This window comes from Podarcis cretensis (assembly GCF_951804945.1).
Source record: "Podarcis cretensis genome assembly, chromosome: 8".
Taxonomy (NCBI): domain Eukaryota; kingdom Metazoa; phylum Chordata; class Lepidosauria; order Squamata; family Lacertidae; genus Podarcis; species Podarcis cretensis.
In genome coordinates this window covers 14,374,175-14,396,602 of record NC_137177.1, presented here as the reverse complement: position 1 = coordinate 14,396,602, position 22,428 = coordinate 14,374,175, and the positions used below count along the sequence as shown (strand labels likewise).

Genomic DNA, 22,428 nt, shown 5'->3' with positions numbered 1-22,428 from the left:
TTATATGATGTATCCATTAATTATGTGGTAAGGTTATATTTCTTAAAATATAACAACCCAAGGCAAATACACAAGTAATAAGAGGCGCTGGGAAAATCTTTCAGAAGTGCCAACCACAAGTCTGTAAATAACTGTGCACAACTTAGACGTGCATTGACACACTGAATGGCCATTCTGATAGTAAGGAAAACATTGTGCATGCAGAGTAGCCCAAATGTGGGGATACAGGTTAAGTCCCAGAGAAGTCAAGTGCTGGTATTAGAAGATGGTTTGAGTTATGCACTGATCTTCAGGAGGGCTGTGAATGTGTTAAGTGACATTCATTGCTACGAAATGAATGCTGGGAGTGAGTGGAAGAGGGGTCCAGATAATCTACATGGAATGTCCATCCGATTGTATGAACGATCTTTGAATTCCTATGTTATATGTGAGGTTTCTGAGAAATTCAAGCCTTCATTTGGATACCTTCCTATGCTCTACTGATGCAGTTGTTCCTACGTATTGCCCCGAAGCTGAAGTGGCCCTGATGCCAAGTTGAAAATGAAAGACGTGTACTATCTGTCAAAATTACATTGTGTTTCTGAAAGACAAGTGATCTGGTTACAACACTGAATATATGTATTTAATAACTACAATGTGCACGGTGCAGAAACTTAATTGTACCCTTACCTCTGAGGCTAAATGCACTTTTATAACAGCTTAATTTGTGCATATAGAAGTTTTTTAGGCTGAAATTTAGGCTGAACTGTCTTGGGTCAACATTTTTCAGCATTTTGAGACTGGGTCTCTCTTTTCAGCTTCTCGTGCTTAAGATGCCCCAAGGTGCTTGGTTGCTTTCACGGCAACAGCCACAAACTGCTACTACCCCAGTAAGAAATACAAACCTAAATAAATTACCACATAGAGGTCTTGAGAAAAGCACATCCTATCATGTCATAACAAATGATAATTCACTATTCCTCTGTGTTACACATATGTAGAAAAAATTAAGTATGAGTTCCAAAAGAAAACAGAAGAAAAAAACAGTGTCAGCTACCCAGATACTAGAATAGTTAAACCAAACCTATTTAATCACTCCCACAAAATTTGCAGTTATATTTTTCTGAAACACAGTTATGAAAAACCAAAGAAGCTCCTTATCTGTTCCACTTTCCCTTGGTCCATCCCAGATACCCATCAATGCAGTATTATTTATTTGTTATTTAATTCATAAATTTCATACAGTTTTGAAAAGCCTCCACCCCGTCTTCGGCTCATGTGAGCCTGAGGCAGGGTGGGGGCTCTGTTAAACTGTTCCTGCCTCCCAGCTATGAAGAACCCAGTGCCTCATTTGTGAACCAGAGAGGCGTCAGGGCTTGCTTACCTGGGGGGCAGGAGCAGTATAATGCTCATGTTATGTACTAAGCTTGGATCCCAGAACAATAGGCAAGTAGGATCCTAGAATGCAACAACTGATTGGCTTGCAGGAAAAGATCAATCGGGCTCCAGGAGGGAAGCAGAATCAGCCAATCAGATGGGACTCATTGTGTAAATAATGTATATAAAAGCCTGAGGTTTGGGGGGCAATTCAATCACTGTTTTACAAGCTGCAATAAAGAGCATGAAATCACTGCAAGACTCCAAGTATATTTCACAGGTGACAAGGATCGGATTCTACTGAGCTGTCTGCCATGCACTGCACACAGCCGCCATAGGCAGCACAGCATCACACCACACATCCAGTCTACAGCTCCAGGACCCAAGAACCCAGAATGGCAACAGACAACAGCTTCATGCAGTTCAGCTCAGCCCCAGGAGACTGGGAAGAATACACCACCCACTTCCAGTTCCTCCTGGAGGCAAAGGACATCACCGATGCAGCCAAGAAGAGGGCGACCTTCTTCAGTGTGGAGAAGAAACATTCGAGATCGCCCAAGCCCTCCTCACTCCCGCAAATATTGCAACTGTTCCCTACGACACGATAATGGAATGGCTGAAGGGGCACTTCTCGCCACAGCCCTCGGTGGTAGCGTGTCACAATGCCTTCTATGCAAAGCGGCAGGACCCCGGAGAAACCATAACTGGGTATGTGACCTCCCTCCGCCAGGCTGCCCGGCTCGGCAACTTCAAAGAGCTGGAGAACCTGAGCCAAGCGGCTTCATGGGTGGCCTGATGGATGAGAAGCTGCAGCAGCGCCTCTACGCTAAGAAGGACCTGAAGTTCCAGGTCACCCTAGAGGAGGCTCTTACAACTGAAGCTGCTGGGAGGTCCGCGCAAGGATTCAAGTCAAACATGTCATCCCAACTGAGGGTCCACCAAGAGGACCTCACTGATGACTCAGAATCCAACCAGGAGGATGTGCACCAAGTGCAGCAGCACTCACAAGCTGCATGCCCACCAAGACAGCCTCGTCCAGAAGAGGGGAACTGTGCAAGCTGCAGGGAGAGCCATGAGCGGAGGACTTGCCATTTCTGCTATGCAGAATGCCAACAATGCAGAAAAGTGGGACGCATCGCCCGGGTGTGCCAAGGCCCCCCCCCCCCCGCCCAACATTTCAAACCAGATGGCTGACCAAGTGATCCAGGCCCTGTGGTCCGATACACCAAGGCAACTCAACGGAGATCACCGACTGTCAGGTATACCAGTTGCCTCTTTCTAATGCAGAAAATTTTTACATCAAGGTACAGATAGAGGGAGCCCAGTGCCACATGGAGCTTGATACAGACTCAGCCCTGTCCATAATCTTGGCACGGACATTAAGGAAATTGTTTCCCAGTGCTTAGGCCTGACCCATTCACCCACCAGTACTTCCAAAAACGCAAAGGTCCCCATGATGGGGGTGGGAACCTTCAATGTACAATATTGAGGGCAGAAGCGGCGATTGGACTTGATTGTGGTCAAGGAGCCCTACGTTAGCTTACTGGGGTTGGCGTGGTTTGGGCCACTGGGGCTAGCCTGGGGTGAACCGCACCAGCTCCCACGTGGATGTGGACTCCATCTGCAAAGAGTTTCCAGAGGTTTTTGGCGGAGTACTGGGATGATATACTGGTCCCCCATTGGCCTACAACTAGACCCTGCCGTATGACCCATCAGCTTCAAGGCCCGCCGGGTCCTGTTCACCCTTAAACTCTGCATCAATAATGAATTAGACTGGCTCGTGGAGCAAGGAGTGCTTGAGCCGGTGCCTAATGCCCCCTGATAAATGCCAATCGTCACACCCGTCAAGCTCAATGGCTCAGTCCACATCTGCGCAGACTACAAATGTACCATAAACAAGCCCCTTACGGCTCATACATACCCGGTGGCAGTGGTCATCCATGTCCTCGCCACCCTGGCGGGGTCTAAGAGTTTTGGCAAGCTGGACCTGGCCCATGCCTATCAGCAGTTGCCAGTGGACTAGGGCACTGCCGAGGCACCGACAATTGTAATTCACAGGGGCGTGTTCCGTGTCAAGCGTCTGCAATTTTGTGTCAGTGTGGTGCCAGCCATATTCCAAAATTGAATGGACTCTCTCCTCAAAGGAATTCCCGGCATCACCCCCTTCTTCTATGATGTGTTGGTCACCGGGGCCACACCGGGGGAGTTCGGGGACTGACTCTGCACCGTCCTGCACCATTTCCAGACTGCCGGCCTCAAGGTGAAGCTGGGAACAAGGTGCAGGCTATTTGCGGCACCCCGGCAACTAAGTGTAAGGTGGAACTCCACCTTCTTGGGACTATTGAACTTTTACCATGCCTTCTTACCCCACAAGGCAGCGGTAGCAGAGCCGCTACACAGACTGCTTGACAAGCGGGCCCCTTGTTTGTGGGGGCAGTGGCAGAAGGCTGTGTTTCAAGCAATCAAAGATCTGCTCGTCTCGAACTCAATCCTGGAGCACTTTGACAAGAGCTTGCAACTTCTGGATGAAAGAGAGGTGCCAGTAGCTTACTTTTCCCAGACCCTCTCCACTCCAGAGGAATTATTCGCAAATAGACAAAGAGGGCCTGGCAATCGCAAAGGGAGTAAAGAAATTTCACGATTTCTTGTATGGGCATGTTGGGATTCTGAATACGTGCAGCTTCACACAGAGTCGGTTAGGAGTTGGACGACAGCCAAGGCAATGTAAAGGAGTAAAATCTGCCTGGAGATATAGAGGCCTGGAGACAGCTCCAGGATTGGTCAAGCTCTCTCACGGGAATAATGATTTATGGCCTTCTGACTGGAATGTGTTAGTAGAGCGTTGAGCATTGAGAGTTGAGTGTCAAAGTAAGAGTCGTGTGGTGAGAGAGCTAGTTAAAGATCCATGTTCTGTTCTGTTCCTGTGAATAGTAACTTGAAGTCCAATTTATATATTAAACACCTATAAGTAACAAGTTACCGGTTCCTGTTTCGTCCATCCTGCCTGCAACCCATTGCTTTTGTGAACTCTGCATATACTCTGCTAAGGTCTGGCTAAGGTCCTGCAACAGGTCAGAAAGTTGCAAAACACCAATATGGCACCCCTTTACCGTTGTGACAGACCACAAGCCACTGCTTGGCCTATTTGCCCCCAAGAAGCAGACCCCTCAGGTAATGTCACCCGGCATCCTCAGGTGATTGATTTTCCTCACCAGCTACCAGTATACACTGGTCCACCAAGGGGACTGGGAGTAGCGCCTCGCTGCATTTGACCGCCACTGCGATCAACTACAGTGGTGATTCCCAGGGGGGGAAACAGCGAGGAGGGCTGGACAGAGGAATCCCAAGGGGATAGCAGAAGGGTGAGGCCCATAGAGCAGGAGAAGTGGGTAAGGGATGCAGAACTAGGAAGTCGAGAAGTGACCCCTGAGGCTGAGCAGCCACAAGAACCAGTTCCATGACTGAGTGGACCAGCAGCACCGGACCCAATGGCTCCATCATAGCCGGCAGCCCCAAAGCAAGAGCCAGAACCAGGAACCCCTACCGAGAGACACCCGAGATCACAACGCATACGTAGGTGACCAGCATACTTCATCAACTAGGAATGCTAACCTTCTGGGAGCAATGGGAACTTAGAGAGGAGGGGTTTATGTACTAAGCTTGGGCCGTAGAACAACAGGCAAGTAGGATCCTACAATGCAACAACTGGCTGGCTCACAGGAAAAGACCAATCAGGCTCCAGGAGGGAAGCAGAATCAGCCAATCAGACAGGACTCATTGTGTAAATAATGTATATAATAGCCTGAGGTTTGGGGGGCAATTCAATCACTGTTTTAGAAGCTGCAATAAAGAGCATGAAGTCACTATAGGACTCCGAGTATATTTCAGCTCATCTGGGGGGGGGGGGCAGGAGCTCCTTTGTCCTTCCAGCTGGCGTGCAAGCCAGAGGGACATTGCGGCTTGCTCAGCTGGGGGTGGGAGCCTTTGTACCCTGCAGCTCAGCAGCGCAAAAAAGCTGTGTCATTCTTGACTCATTGAGGTGCTGGGGTGAAGCCACCTCCACTTCCTCAGTGATAGTGGGGGCAGTTTCAGCCAGGCTCCTTGCGAGGCTGGGTCAAATGCAGCTTGGTGTTTAAAACTGTGATGTATCTCCAGATCCTAATGTGTGGCTGGTGATACATCACGATGTCACCAAACTCTATTCCTTATGGTCCAGTCAAAAAACTAGCAAACCTGTGCAGACGTTACCGTTGCGAACTTAAAAGGGAAATGTCATAAACTCTGCTGATATTTTGGGAACTTGTTATCACAAGTTGGATAAGGATATAATTAGTCAATATATCATCTCCTGCACCCCTGAACATTCCCACACCATAAATTTCTACAGTGGTGCCCCGCAAGACGAATGCCTCACAAGACGGAAAACTCACTAGATGAAAGAGTTTTCTGTTTTTGAGGTGCTTCGCAAAACGAATTTCCTATGGGCTTGCTTCGCAAGACGAAAATGTCTTGTGAGTTCCTGCGAGTTTTTTTCCCCTCCCCCCTTTTTCTAAGCCGCTAAGCCGCTTATCTGCTAAGCCGATAAGCCGCTAAACGCCGCTAAAAGCCGCTAAAAGCCGCTAAACCGCTAATAGCGCTAATCTGCTAAGCCGTCAATGGGCTTGCTTCGCAAGACAAAAAAACCGCTAGACGAAGAGACTCGCGGAACGGATTCTTTTCGTCTTGCGAGGCACCACTGTATTCTTGGACAGTCCCACCACAAGTGATGGCATGTCTGCCTCTAACTAAAACCTTTCCTAAACATTGCGCTATCCAGAAGTAATTTGTACAATTGCTCTGCTATTCTACACCACCTATGTATTAACTTGATGTCCAAGGAACTATGGGAAGTTGCTAAGACATTGATAGACAGAGCAACATATTGATGCTGACGCAGTGCTCCTATGTTTCCTCTAACTCGGTATCGGGTCCAACTTGGTTCAAAGAAGCACATACTTTTTTCTGATCTTCCAGGCCCCAGATCAAAGTAACCACGGTCCGGTACAGCTGACTACCTAGGTAGCAAAGCTGGACATAGCTCAGGGATCTTGAACTGTGCCAGGGACACAGCAGTATGCAATGAAAATTGGGCAATGGAGCCAGAGTCATTAGAGTGAGCTTTTATAATTGCCTTCTGGAATATTATTTCTCCTTGTTCCAGTTGAAGCAAGCTTGTTATTTGCACGTGCTTGAAATCAGTGCTAGCAGCATTCATATGTTCCACGTCTCTCTAACTAAACTTTGGTGACATCTGCGCTCACTGGGAATCTCTCCAAACAAAGCATCCAGGCAGTATTTCTTATCCTGATAGGAAAGAGAGGTCGAAGAACACGTCATGTTTTATAAAAGGCCAGAGCTCCCAAGAAGAATTATTTCAGCGTCAAACTGCAACTACTATTCTAGTAACTATTCTTAAATGTTGCCAAACCGATTCTGCCATCATTTTACTAACAACAATCAACTGTAGTTCAGGACTGATTAAAGTACCCGTAAATTTTGCTCCATAACACGCAGATTTTTCCTCCTAGAAAGTAAGGGGAAATGTCTGTGCGTGTTATGGAGCGAATGCCTACAGATGGTGGGGGAATCTGCTGCAGTTGTGAGCAGTCCGTGGCTCGCTTTGAAACAGCAAAGCGGGTGTAAGTGGCTCCTGTCAGCGAGCCGAGCTGGGGAGGAGGGAGAGAAGCAGAGCGGGGTTGGCTGCTTTAAAACAACCCCGTCCTCTATGTTCCTCTCTCCTCCCCACTGAGCTGCTAAGTAGCAGCAAAGCTTTTCAGCCAGCCTAGCCGGGAGGAGGGAGAGAAGCAGAGCGGGGTTGGCTGCTTTAAAACAACCCCGTGCTCTCTGTCCCTGCCTGCAGTTTTTTGCTGTCCGATTTTGGATTAGCCACTGTAGGGGCTGTGTGTGTGTGTGCTTGAGCTATCTTTCTCCTCCCCCTGCTTCCCGTTCACTCTCCCTGCGCCCCTGCGCTCTCCCTCCGACTTTAGAATTGACACTCTGTGTGTCTGTGTGTGTGAGAGGGCTCCTTCTCCTTCTCTTGCTTCCCGTTCACTCTCCCTGCGCCCCTGCGACTTTAGAATTGACACTCTGTGTGTCTCTCTGTGTGTGAGGGCTCCTTCTCCTTCTCTTGCTTCCGTTCAATCTCCCTGCGCCCCTGCGACTTTAGAATCGACGCTCTGTGTGTCTCTCTGTGTGTGTGAGGGCTCCTTCTCCTTCTCTTGCTTCCCGTTCACTCCCCCAGCGCCCCTGTGACTTCCAGCGCCCTGCGACTTTAGGGCCAGTTCTCTCTCTGTGTGTGTGTGTGTTTTGACCTCACTGCGCTTGTTGGGGGAGAGTGTTGGTTGCAATTTTTCTTGATTTGTCTCAGAGTGGTTACTATCATGGTTTCCTTGCCGGGGAGGAGGGAGAGACGCAGAGCCTGCTTGTTCTAAAGGAGCAAAGCCGGAGAGGAGCCTCTCCTGCATTATTAGCAGCATCCTTCTCCACACCCCCCACGCGTGCTCCTTGTCCCTTGAGTTCTTTTCCTTCCCTCCCTACTTAAAACGTGGTTACAAAGCACGGATCCACATGGATCCTCAGGATTTTTGCACTAGGTCACCCCAAATTCACCATCAGATCACATAGCATATCCAAGGCTACAGCCTGCACAAAAAACACATGCACCCACTGTTTCATGGGGCCGCAATGGCGCAAAAACGTGGTTACAAAGCATGGATCCACATTGATCCTCAGGATTTTTGCATTGGGCTACCCCAAACTCACCGTCAGATCACATGTCTGTGGCCACAGCATGAACCACAAAAATCATACATCCACTGTTTTTTTTCTTGTTTTCCTCCTCTAAAAACTACGTGCGTGTTATGGTCAGGTGTGTGTTATAGAGCGAAAAATACGGTACTGCCCATCTCTCCATCCATCTGTTCCCTATGCATTTAAACTCTTCCTGAGACATTGATGTCAATTTGGCATGACAGTTTTCAAGGTGAAGAAGCCAGATTTACTTCATGTTTGGTTACCATCAGAAGCCATTTTGAATAAAAATGTCGTGCCAAGCTTTTCCAAACTGCACTGATTACTTCATCGCAAAATTTGGCATGATGGTTTCTGGAGTGAGGATTGTGTTGTGGTGTACATTAGGAAACCATCAGATGCCATTATGAGTCAATATGGCAGACTGAATATTTCCAAACTGAACAGATTTAGACACTTCTAAAGTTATCATCACACAATTTGATGTGATGGTACCAAACACTGATATGCGTGTTTTTGTTTTTGTAAAGTATTGGATGCCACTTTGAGTCTCTCCCTGTTTCTTCCAATGCCCTCACCCTCCCTTATAATGTGAAGATGAGATGATACTTTGAGTAATTTAATCTTTTATGTCATTTTGAACCCACAAATGAGTTAATATTGATATAGAAATGAAACAATTGGGCATATGGAGACTATGTGAGATATTTGCATGATATGTACTCCCAAGTGTCCAGAGATGATCTGTAGATTAAGCGTGACAAAAAATCTTTCTCCTCCTCCTCCTCCTCCTCCTCCTCCTCCTTCTTCCGGATTTGGGGAGGGATACTCAAGGGTACACAGTACCAGCACCTCCCCCCGAATGTTAAAAGTGTGGCACTTATTGCAGCAACTTCATGGTGACTACTGGCACCTATTTTTCTTTAAAAGAGAGAGCACTGATGATGATGATGATGATGATGATGATGATGATGATGATGATTGGCATCTGTCTGTCTCAAGAGACAATTGAGTGCACCTGGACTGCTTCATTAGCAGCACCAAAATTACTTCCCCCGGGTGCAAACATGAGAGTGAGTATGGACGTCCTGGGCTGCCTGAATGACAAGACTACTCTCTTAGACTCACTGAAATGGTCCAAAAGAAAGCAGAGCAAGACATTTGGCAACAGCTTGGCTGCAGGAGTTGCCATAAGGACTTCCATATGCCATCCAACTGTCTTATGGACTCCACTCTGGATTGGTGTCGGGTTTATTTCTTAGCCTCCCCCCCCCCATAAATATATCCCACAAGACAAGTAGGTTAAGGATCAGAGTATTCCTTCTCCTGGATCAGCTACCTTCTCAGGTTTTAACCAGAGCCATCAGTCGCTCACTTTCTTCTACAACATGTTCAGGAATCACTTTCATGCCTGCTGGACCCATGATGGGTTTTGCCCACTCAAACTGATGGAGCCTGTTATCACATGTAAGGAAAGTCCGAACTCACTGAAGGTTTGGGACCCATCAGCTACCCTCACTTGGCTTAGCCACCCAGCTGAAGCTGTTCCCAGGATGTGGCAGCTGTCGAATGCTGACAGCTTCTATGACCCACAGGGGAGACTTGAGTGCTGGGTGAGGACCAAAGGTGGACAAACTACCCAAGAAAAACTACCCCCGTGGTCCTATCCCTCCACTAACACCTCATATTCACATTTTTTTCCAAGGAGCTCAAGCTGGCACACATACTTATCTCCTCAATTTTATTTCTATTTTATTGAACTATAATAAAATCAAACAAATCAATATGAAAAACCACAAGAAATACAAAACGGCATTGCAGTATATCCAGGAGAGATGTAATATTTACTTGGAAAAGTACTTAAGAACAATACAAAAGCCAAATTTCACATATACAGTGGTACCTTGGGTTACATACGCTTCAGGTTACATATGCTCCAGGTTACCGACTCTGCTAACTGAGAAATTGTGCTTCAGGTTAAGAACTTTGCTTCAGGATGACAACAGAAATCGTGCTTCGGCAGCGGGGCAGCAGCAGCAGGCCCCATTTGCTAAAGTGGTGCTTTAGGTTAAGTACAGTTTCAGGTAAAGTATGGACCTCCGGAACGAATTAAGTACTTAACCTGAGGTACCACTGTAGAGGGAGTCCTGGGTACCTGTATTTGCTGTATATATGATAAAATCCCACCCAACAGCACAGAAATTTTTAGGGTCTTCTAAGCTTTGGCAACAAGTAAGTCATGATTTTCAACCAATGTTGACCACCACATAGTTTTAGAAGAAACCCAAACTCTCAAATTCTGTGAAATCTTCTAAATGGGGGCAACTGGGGTTCCAGCAGACAACAGAATCAATGCCAAGAATTCAAGAGAGTGGAAACCTTTCAAACAGTCACGCCATAACTGTGTTTTTAAAAGTTGTGTTGAAGGTGTAATGGGATCTTTTAATATTTTGGTGGGGGGGTTGTTGGTTTTATTGCATTTTTTTACAAACCATTGTAGAGAATTTGAATAAGCGTGGGCAGTCCCAGTATAGGTGGGAAAAGGTGTTTCTTGTACCACAGCCCCTCCAGCAGTTCTAAGAAGATTGTGATTTCATATGGGGAGTCTGCATGGGTCTTCTCATGAGGTAGCTCAAGTATTGGAGTCTCAGCTTCAGGATCTGTCCTTCCAGTGAGCACTCAGGGCTGATTTCCTTACGAATTGATAGGTTTGATCTTCTTGCAGTCCATGGGACTCTCAAGAGTCTCCTCCAGCACCATAATTCAAAAGCATCAATTCTTCGGTGATCAGCCTTCTTTATGGTCCAGCTCTCACTTCCATACATCACTACTGGGAAAACCATAGCTTTAACTATGCGGACCTTTGTTGGCAAGGTGATGTCTCTGCTTTTTAAGATGCTGTCTAGGTTTGTCATGGCTTTTCTCCCAAGAAGCAGGTGTCTTTTAACTACTTTATTAACAGTCTATATACAAAGAATCCATCAGCACATCTGTGCTCTCTCAGCAGCAGTACAGAACAGCATAACACACAGAAGTGAAACTAAACACTCCCGCAAAACTCCAACAGTACTGAGACTTCCTGTCTCATACTCTCAGGCACTCACATGATATAAACAACCAGAGAACTACTACTGAGCAACTTGGGTGGATAAAAATCCTAACACTACTTACCACATCCCAGGAAACCAGGTTTCCCAAGTGTTGCCCTCAGGGCCCTTTCCTTCTCCTTTAAATTCATCTGAATGGACTCTTTTCTGTGTCAGTTGCCTGCGGTGGTCCAGCTCTTCCTGGCTCTTGCTTATTACAGTGCTATGAAGGAACTCCTGGGCACATCCCTCCTCCTGGTCATCCTTCCCCCAGGTGAGTGGAAATCAGACAACTAGCATTATTTTCTTTCTTTTTTTTTAGACTAAGCTGCTTCTGGCAAACCAGAGCAGCGCACTGTAACGCCGTTTACCTTCCCGCCAGAGGGGTACCTATTTATCTACTTGCACTTTGATGTGCTTTCGAACTGCTAGATTGACAGGTGCAGGGACCGAGCAACGGGAGATTACCCCGTCGTGGGGATTCAAACAGCCAACATTCTGATCAGCAAGTCCTAGGCTCTGTGGTTTAACCTACAGCGCCACCCACATCCCCTAACTAGCATTCTTTTCATCATCTCAGAGGAGCTTCAGGATCAGAGTTTTCCTTCTCCTGGATCAGCTAGTCAAAGATTTTGCTCATGTTTTGACCCCATAGCTCACCAATACATACATTTGACTGGAAGAATTGGAAGGGTGTAGAATTTATATTACTGATAAAATTATGCATGGCATAAGCAGAGTGGGTAGCAAAAGTTATTTCTCATTAGCACTAAAACTTATATATATAATGATACAGGCATCAGGAGAGTTGGACTTAAGATTCGAAAATTGAGAAACTAAATAAAACTGATATGTAGAGATTCACCTATAATTAGTCCAGGATCTTGTTCTCACAATGGCCAACTAGTTGACTATGGGAAGCACATAAGCAACACTTAAGTACCAAAGCACTTTCCACTCCTGTGTTATCCTGAAACTACCATTTGGAATCATACTACTTTCAGTTATGAACATAGAATATAGTCATCAAAGCAGTAATTGCTATCCTTATTCCCCTTCAATTTGTCTAATCTGCATTTAACCTGAAGCACCACTTTAGCTAATGGGGCCTCCTGCTGCTTGCACACCGCCGGAGCCACGATTTCTGTTTTCATCCTGAAGCAAAGTTCTTAACCTGAGGTACTATTTCTGGGTTAGCGGAGTCTGTAACCTGAAGCGCATGTAACCCGACGTTCCACTGTATTGGTTTTTCATGTTTCAGAAAGTTTCGGACTTCCGGGTTAGCGCCATCGGTGAATGGTGGAGTTCTTCCGACTGGAGGAGCGGGCTCCGTGAAAGTTGGGTCTTCCCACCACGGTGAAGGTGGGGGCCCGCTAGAGACCCCAGGCGGAGGAGCCTGGGGTCGTGGGGTTCAGCAGAGCGCCAAGAGCGCCTCCCCTTTTTGCCGGGAAATCCCTTTTCGGGGCTCCGGAGCGAAGTGGGGTGAGCAGTGCGGTGCATCAAACTGACTGCTACTTTCATGGAGGGAAGCCGTGCATCCATCACCGGAGAGGGCTGACTTTTTCCTGATGATAATTGGACTCAAAAAATACCCGTGAGTAAAAATGGAAGATTTGATTAAGAAAACGACAAAATTTACGAATTAGGCATGAAGCGGGAAGGTCTAAATAGGAAGTCCGCCTTCCGCTTTGTAAATAGACTGAAGCAAAGACCTTATAAGCTAATTAGCCTGGAAAATTGACTTAAAGACTGAAATTTCCTGCATTCATATACAACAAAATCCCCCTTGACAGCAGGGGAAAAGGGGGGGAAATCTCTGATTTCCTAATCCTGCGGGGAGAGAGTAAAGGAACATAAGTCTCCATCGTCCCAAACCTGGGGACAGGGTGTCAGGACAGAAAGTTTTGGAGATGCCCATCGATTGAAAGTGGTTTACTCTTGACAGATAGTAAAAAGAAGAGAAATAAATTAACTTTAATGCCGCTTTTTGCATTTTGCATGTTAAGGAAACAAAGTATTTGAAAACCGAAAGTAAATTTTCCTTTGTTGGATACATTTTAAAGATGGATGTGAACTGAAATTGTGTCCCCTAGAGGGAGCTTGTCAATTTGTTGCTGCAGTTTATAGTGAAATTCTACAATTCTGGGAATTAGACAGTGGGACCAGCCGCCTGACCTTGAACAGCAATGTGCCGGGAAGAAACCTTGTTGTCTGCCCTTGGCAGAATAAATGCTAAGCTACAGCAGCTGCATGAGAAAATGGACTTAATGAACGAAAAACTAGACTCTATGTCTGTTGTAGCCAGTAAATATGAACTAACAGAAAATAAGGATAAAGAAGCTCCACAACAACTAACTCAGGAAGCTGGCTTGACAGGGCAAGTTCAAGGGCAGATGATGACGGAAGAGGTTGTGATTGCACTTCAAAAGATACAGATGGAGAAACCTAACTTCCTGCTTGACCAAAAGTCGCAGTACTGCAAGATTGAATATGATGTGTCAAGTGTTTGGAGTTAAGGAAGCTTTGAGCTCTGGCGGGACTCTGGAATGGGTCGACAACTACTTCTGGAACAACTATTTTTTGGATTACAAAATTAATCTGGGGGAGTGGGACTCTGGGGAATGGGCTAGCCTGATGAAAGAAAATGGAGATTATTACCGGTTGGAGTTCCCCGGAAGCCCACCTCCCAAGGAGAAAGGGAAGAAATTATGAAAGAAACCAACAAGGGACAGGGAAGGGTGTAAGAATAAACAGGAACAAGAAAATCTGCAGAGGGGGCATGGAAGTGACTTAAGAGCCTCGGATATCAGAACACCAGATTGATGGACTGGACGTGAGAATGAAAGGACTGACATAACCCGAAACCAGGAAGAAGGGACGTTGGATAAAAACTTGAGGAGAACTTCTTTTTATTTTTGGAATTAGTTTGATAGTAATGAAATTTGTTGGAAAGGAAATAATTGGCGTTAGTAGAAAGGTTTGAAGAAGTTAAGTATAAATATGGTCTAAATTTTGAAATTTTATGGGAAGAAATTTAAGGACTATTTGCAGAAACAGTGTAAAATCAATGGATGTTAAAATGAAGTAGGAATGAAACGAAGTGATTTTTAACAATAAGGTTAAAAAGGAATATGCAAAAAATGGCTTGATAATTAGATGGGAAATAGAATGATATAATATGTTTAAGATAAAGAAGAAAATAAAACAAGGAGGGAAAAATTTGCTGAATTAACTATTTGAATTGGAATACAAAGGAGGGAGGTGTGAGGAAGTCATGGAAATAAGTAAATGAATTATAGGACAGAGAAAGAGGGATTTGTTTTTAATCTGTTCTTATTTTCCCTTTGTTTTTTTTTCTGCACTTTGTATTTTTTTTGTTCTTTTTTTGGATTATGTAATTTCTTTTTTTCTCTCTCTCTTTTTTTTCTTGGAAATTTCAATAAATATTATTTTTAAAAAAAGAAAGAAAAAGAAAAGTTTCGATTTATAGATTGGACCTGAAGGAAGTTCTGCAGTATTTCAAATTAATGTATTTTACAAGTTTAAATGCAGCAGTTGCATTAAAAAAATGCTTCAAGAAAAACAAATCCCCAGCATTGTTGTTTCAAAGAGTAGCAGCTCTTCTCCTAGTTTATCTCATTTTAATAATTCTGTTTGGTAAATTTGAAATGACCCTCATTCATTCAGTTAAAAATATTGGAAACATTACAATGAAATTACATTTCGAGTCAATAGACCTACATTTTTTGTAATAGTTTTCATTACATTTTCTGTTTTACAATTTCAAATAAACCTTATAAAACTTTAAAATATCCAATGACTTCCCTTACTATACCCATTCAAATCAATTTTCCACTTTTACATCCACCATCAATTATTTACTCTGTTAAATTTTTATAAATGCTGTCAGCGTTTTCAGCTATACACATTTGTTCTCCATTTAGTCAATAAATGTTTTCCAATCTTCCTTAAATGTGTGTTTTTCTTGCTCTCTTGTTCTATATGTTAAATCTGCAAGTTGTGCATATTCTGTCAACTTCAATTGCCAATCCTCTTTAGTTGGGACCTCACTAACTTTCCATTTGGGGGCTAACGAAACACAGGGCACATTTTTTGCATACATAAATAAGCTTTTCTGGCACCTGGGAATTTCAGTTTGGATTATCCCCAACAAAAAGGACTCTGGGTTTTTGGGGGAAAGTAATTTTACGATAGATAAGTAAAATGAACCATGAAAGGGAAAGCAGGGAAGCAGGACTCGCCTGAGTGAGTGCTTGAGGACCCTTCTCTTGCCGCTTACCATCTGGCCTGGGGCGGGGCCTGAAGCCTCACAAGGACTGCTTGCTGCTTGCTGCCTGCTGCCCAGGAGGACTCCCCTGAATGAGTGCTTGAGGGCCCTGCTCTTGCCACTTACCATCTGGCCTGGGGCGGGGCCTGAAGCCTCACAAGGACTGCTTGCTGCTTGCTGCCTGCTGCCCAGGAGGACTCCCCTGAATGAGTGCTTGAGGGCCCTGCTCTTGCCGCTTACCATCTGGCCTGGGGCAGGGCCTGAAGCCTCACAAGGACTGCTTGCTGCTTGCTGCTTGCTGCCTGCTGCCCAGGAGGACTCCCCTGAGTGAGTGCTTGAGGGCCCTGCTCTTTCCACTTACCATCTGGCCTGGGGCGGGGCCTGAAGCCTCACAAGGACTGCTTGCTGCCTGCTGCCTGCTGCCCAGGAAGACTCCCCTGAGTGCCTGAGGGCCCTGCTCCTTCCTGCCACTTACCACCTGGCCTGAGGCGGGGCCTGACAGGCCTCACTAGGACAGTTGTTGTTACTGCCGGAGGGGCAGAGTGTTTTTAAAATGTTTTCTTTTTTTTAAAAAAAAAAAAATTATATGTGGGGGGTGGGGGTGGGATGGATGTTTGGTTGGGCTTGGGGATTTTTTTTTTTAATTATTATTTTGATGTTTTGTAATTTTTACATTTTTTGTTTGTATTGTTTTATTGGTTTTGTTTGTTTAAGGTGTTATTTTGTTCTTAGGGGGAGGGTTCAGGGCTGCCGGGGAGTGGGCCCCAGCCCACAAAATGGCTGGGGCATGTTCCACAGGGGGGGGGGATGCACTGGGACAACTGATCTCAGTGGTCACGGGTAGGAGGAGGAGTTACGCTAAGACTAGACCATGTCATTACAGAGGGGGCAGGTTTAGTCGTTGTCTGAGGACTATCCTTGCCTCCGGGTCTGGTCCTGACCGGATGGATACTAGAATCAGCAAGGGATACCCACATGACCTGAAGGTGCTGCTGTGCAATGCCAGGTCAATGATTCATAAGACTACTGCCATCCATGACTTGATCATGGATGGAGGACTTGACCTGGCATGTGTAACAGAGACTTGGTTGGATGAAGCAGATGGGCCTGTCCTTGCCGCTGCTTGTCCACCAGGTTTCTCTTACGCACAGCAACCCAGGTCATGTGGGCGGGGAGGGGGGGTTGCAGTGATTTTTAGGAAGCCATTAGTTTGCACCAGGCGTCCTATTGGGAAGACCCAGTTTTCTGAGTGCATGTTCTGGAAGGTGGGCAATAGGGGCAGTACGGGATTCCTTTTGGTGTACTGACCTCCCCGCTGCACCAAGGATTCCCTGCCCGAGCTGCTTCAGGTTGTGGTGGAAGTTCTCCTGGAGACACCTAGCTTGGTCGTCCTAGGGGATTTTAACATCCATGCTGACACGACCTTACAAGGGGCCGCTCGGGACTTCGTGGAAAGCATGGCCTCCATGGGGCTGCCCTGAAGTAGTCTGGCCCAACCCATAATCACAGACATGCCTTGGACCTGGTGTTTACCTCTATGGATGTTGGTGATCTGACACTAAGTAAAAGCGAAATGAAAGAAGTGCCATGGTCAGATCACTTCCTGGTGCAACTGGACTTCTCTGCGACCCATCCCCTCTGCAGGGAGGTGGGACCAATTCGGATGGTCCGCCCCTGCCACTTAATGAATCCAAATGGTTTCCAGAGAGTGGTAAGGGATGCTTTATGCCATGTTGATGGCCTTTCAGCCGATTCCCTGGTGGCCCGCTGGAATGTGGAGTTAACCAGGGCTATTGACTGTTTGGCTCCGAAGCGCCCTCTCCGATTGCATGGAGCCCGGACAGCCCCGTGGTTTTCCACGGATCTGAGGGCAATGAAACAAACATTGAGACGGCTAGAGCGCCGGTGGCGGATAACTCATTCCAAATCTGACTGGACACAAGTTAGAGCTCAACGTTGAGCCTACCAAGTGGCGATAGCAACGGCGAAGAAGAATTTCTTCACCGCCTCTATTGCATCTGCAGAAAACAGCAGCAGGAGTTTTTTGCAGATAAAATTGCTCAGATTCGGGAAGAAGTAGACTCCACCATGGGAGCAGGGCCGGGGCAGGAGAGTGCTAGAGTTCTGTCTAGTCAAGTTGAGTGGGATCAATTCCAATCTGTTACCTCCGAGGATGTGGACAGGCTGCTTGGACGAGTGAAGCCAACCACCTGTCTGCTGGATCCTTGCCCATCCTGGCTTATAAAAGCTAGCCGGGAAGGACTGGGCGATGGGCTGCGTGGGGTAGTGAATGCTTCCCTCCGTGAGGGAGCCTTCCCAGACCCGCTGAAAGAGGCGGTTATTAAACTGCTTCTTAAAAAACCATCTTTAGATGTGGCCACGATGGCCAACTATCGCCCAGTTTCAAATCTTCCATTCTTGGGCAAGGTGATTGAGTGAGCGGTGGCCGAACAACTCCAGACACGCCTGGAAGAAGCGGACCATTTGGATCCCTTCCAGTCGTGATTTAGGCCTCATCATGGGACTGAAACTGCCTTGGTCGCACTGGTTGATGATCTTCGGCGGGCTAGGGACAAAGGTGAGAGCTGTTTCCTAGTTCTGCTGGATCTCTCAGCGGCGTTTGATACCATTGACCATAACATCCTTCTGGACCGTCTTGAGGGGCTGGGAGCTGGGGGCACTGTCATACAGTGGTTCTGCTCTTTCCTCCTGGGCCGTGTTCAGAAAGTGGTGGTGGGGGATGAGTGTTCAGACCCCTGGGCTCTCACTTGTGGGGTGCCTCAGGGTTCTGTCCTCTCCCCCATGCTTTTCAACATTTACATGCAGTCACTGGGAGAGATCATCAGGAGGTTTGGGCTGGGTGTTCATCAGTATGCAGATGATACCCAGCTCTACCTCTCTTTTAAATCAGAACCAGTGAAGGTGGTGAAGGTCCTGTGTGAGTGTCTGGAGGTGGTTGGAGTATGGATGGCAGCTAACAGATTGAGGTTGAATCCTGACAAGACAGAAGTGCTGCTTTCGGGGGACAGGAGGCGGGCAGGAGTGGAGGATTCCCTGGTCCTGAATGGGGTAACTGTGCCCCTGAAGGACCAGGTGCGCAGCCTGGGAATCATTTTGGACTCACAGCTGTCCATGGAGGCATAGGTCAAATCTGTGTCCAGGGCAGCTGTTTACCAGCTCCATCTGGTACGTAGGCTGAGACCCTATCTGCCTGCGGACTGTCTCGCCAGAGTGGTGCATGCTCTGGTTATCTCCCGCTTGGACTACTGCAATGCACTCTACGTGGGGCTACCTTTGAAGGTGACTCGGAAACTACAACTAATCCAGAATGCGGCAGCTAGACTGGTGAGTGGGGGCGGCCGCCGAGACCATATAACACCGGTCTTGAAAGACCTACATTGGCTCCCAGTACGTTTCTGAGCACAATTCAAAGTGTTGGTGCTGACATTTAAAGCCCTAAACGGCCTCGGTCCAGTATACCTGAAGGAGCGTCTCCACCCCCATCATTCTCCCCGGACGCTAAGGTCTAGCGCCAAGAGCCTTCTGGCGGTTCCCTCATTGCGAGAAGTAAAGCTACAGGGAACCAGGCAGAGGGCCTTCTCGGTAGTGGCGCCCACCCTGTGGAACGCCCTTCCAGCAGATGTCAAAGTGATAAACAACTACCTGGTATTCAGAAGACATCTTAAGGCAGCCCTGTTCAGGGAAGTTTTTAACGTGTGATATTTTATTGTATTTTTGTTTTCTATGGAAGCTGCCCAGAGTGGCTGGGGAGGCCCAGCCAGATGGGCAGGGTATAAATAATAAATTATTATTATTATTATTATTATTATTATTATTAGTTACATGTAAAATGTTTATTTTGAGATGTATAAACTGAAAAATTAATAAAAATGGTTATAAATGAAAGACTCCACCAAACTGATTTATATAGAACGATTGCTTTAATAAACATGGATGCAAAACTATTCACAGCTGTGATGGTTAAGAGATTAAATGTCTTCATAGGTCAATACTGTGATAAGATCTTAATTGGCACTGGCTAATTGCTTTATGGCCCCAATTAGCCCCAGTTTATTGCGGTCCGGCACACTTCTTAGCCAAGCTGCGCAGACCTTCTTCTCTCCGGTTTCGCCTTGCAGAGTAAAAACACAGCGGAACAAAAACCGTTGCTGCTTGCTTAGATCCAAACACACCAAGCACTCATGAGTCCAAATTCTTATCAGTTCTTTATTGCAGCAAAATATTTACAGCTCAGCATTTCTCAGATTCTCCTGGACTGCTAGCATTCATGGCGTCCGTCTCTTTCAGAGACCAAGAGAGAACAAAAAGTAGAGCTCCTCCCTCCTTCCACACGTCAGAATGGGAGGCACTACTCAGAACAACTTAACCCTGTAAGTTCTGAATCCCAACAAATACATCACCACAGATCAAACAGGATTCATACCCTTAAGAAATACAGCAGACTCTATAAGAGTTCTTGATATAATCTATGACCTGCAGCTAGGAAACACTCCAGGGGCATTAATTTCACTTGATGCCTTTAAAGTGTTTGACAGAGTTGAGGGGACCTATTTGAATCTCTTACTTTCTAAATTAGAATTCAGCTATAATCATGGTAAATGGATATGCTGATGCTCCAAGAAACCTCAACAGGGTCACCACTGCTTTTTGCAGTGGCAATAAAGATCTTAGCTATACAACTATTTGCCTCTGTGAAGGGAGTGAAAATAGGAAATGTTTAATAAAAAGTAGATTTTTTTTGTGTATGATACATTGGTAATTGGGCAAGATCCAGTTGTTGTGCTTTAATCTTTGAAAGAACATTTTGAAAGTTTCCATTGAATTTCAGGACTACAAATTAAATATGGAGCAGGTCAAAAGCAGCTGACAGAAATGTCAAAGATAAAAATAGCCCATGGGGGGTTTAAATACCTCAGGATAATCTTTACAGCTGATCTTAATCAATGAAAATGAAGAAATGATAAGTCTTTGCTCAAAATGGTAATAAACAACTGTCTTAATGGAAGCACAAAAACCTTAGCTGGCTAGGTCATATTGCAGCTATAAAAATGTCAGTTCTGCCAAAATTCTCATTCCTGTTTCAGTTTTTATAAACATTTTTTTAAAAATGGCAAAACAAATTAATCTCCTTTATCTCATTAGGAAAAAGACCCGGACTCAGTTAAATAATCTTATTTAGACATAGCAATAAAGAATGTCTAGGAATACCCAATCTTGCATTATACTATGCAGCTTTCCAAATTAAATCATTGATGCCACTCATTAAAGGCAAAGTAGATATTGCATGGGCACAGAGAGAAAGTACCCACACAAGACCATCAGTACGTGCTCTGCCCTTCCTGAAGCTGCCTCAAATGGAACACAAAAAGGGGGACAACCCATTTTGCAAAGTAACATTGATGGTATGGTGGAATTGGAACTCCGTATTGGCTCCTAGGCCTTCATCACTGATGCCCCTGCTAGATCACCCCTTATTTAAACATGCAAACAAATACAGTATAACCCATTTGGAGATCTTGAAACAAATGGTTTCTATAGGATTAGAGATTTGTTTGTAGGTGGTAAAGCAATCTCAGAAGAGGACATGAAGGAAAGACAAAAGGCATTAAATGGTCCTGGTTACAACTGTACAGTGGTGCCTCGCAAGACGAAATTAATTCGTTCCGTGAGTTGCTTCGTCTTGCGATTTTTTCGTCTTGTGGAGCGCAGATTCCCCGGGTATTAACGGCTTTAAGAAAAAGGAAGCAAACTCGCAAGATGTACTTTTGCAAAGTCTCTGGAATGCAATGGTGAAGGCTTGAGACTCTTGACAGCTTTTGAATCGCTATGTAACAGACATAGCCATGACAGGCAGTTTCGGTGATAAATGGTATGATATTAGACAGCTTTGTGGACAACGTGGAAGAGATGGGAGACTGACATAGGAACCTCAAAAGTGAAAAAGCAAGGAAATCTATATGGTGTAATCCATCTCTAAAAACAAATTTCTTCTCACCTCCAGGAAATTTCCCTTAAAATTACCTTTTGCTGGCATGGACCTCCACACGTCTTGCAAAGATAAATCCATCAAGCTCACCATTATGTTGGAAAGACTGTGGAGAAGGAGGTTCTACTTTCACCTTTGTTGTGGGGTATACTGTGGGCCACACCTTTTGCCACAAAGTTTTTCATCTGATCTCTAGAGTTACCCTCCTACTTTGAAGTTTGATATGGGTGTACTGTAAAGAAACCTCTAGTATACTGTATTTGATGGCCACTACCATCTCCTCCTTCTCCTTCCCCAACACCACAGGAAAAGTTGCTTAAATAAGCCAAAGAGGCTGCTAGCTTTGGAAGGCAAGGGGTGGGAAAGAATCATAACTCACCCACCAGTGCAGGGGCTCCCTGTCTTTTAAAGCAATGGAGATCTGCAGCAACCACAACACAACCAAGCAGCAGCTTTTTGCCCATCAGGCTAGCTGAGCCTTGCTCAGAAGTGCCGCTGGCTATTGCATGTGTGCTGTTCTCTCCCTCTTGCTCCCCCCCCCAACACACACACTCTGCTCCCCAAACTCCAAGCCTCTCTCCAGTATTGGTGCCTATGGAAACTCAGCATGGGACTCAAGGAAAGCCACGGCTGGCAAGCGAGCGACCCATTCGCCAGGGAAGCTGGAGTCGCTCTACTGGGTTGGGGTTTGGGTGGGCAGGAAGGAAGGAGAACTGAGGCTCATTGGGCTTTGCGGTGTGCAGGCAGCAGGCTCAAAGTGTCACTTCTCAAATGGAAGTAATTTTTATTCTACAGTACACATTTCCTCTGTGAGAAAAGACTGTGGTATGTTAAGAGATAAAGTTGAGAAGTAATGAAGATAGAAATGTGATATTGAAATTACTAAGGTGGAGACTGTGAAG

General features: G+C 45.8%; 2 long non-coding RNA genes across 2 annotated transcripts in view; one reads left to right on the top strand and one right to left on the bottom strand.

The window, feature by feature from the left end:
* The window catches only part of LOC307221812, a 680,975-nt gene that overhangs the window by 402,152 nt on the left and 256,395 nt on the right, over positions 1-22,428 (top strand). The gene's annotated exons all lie outside the window — the stretch shown is intronic.
* The window catches only part of LOC307221782, a 479,077-nt gene continuing 463,995 nt past the window's right edge, over positions 7,347-22,428 (bottom strand). Inside the window, exon 3 of the long non-coding RNA XR_013841510.1 lies at positions 7,347-7,519. This is a non-coding gene — a long non-coding RNA (uncharacterized lncRNA). The remainder of the gene's footprint in view (positions 7,520-22,428) is intronic.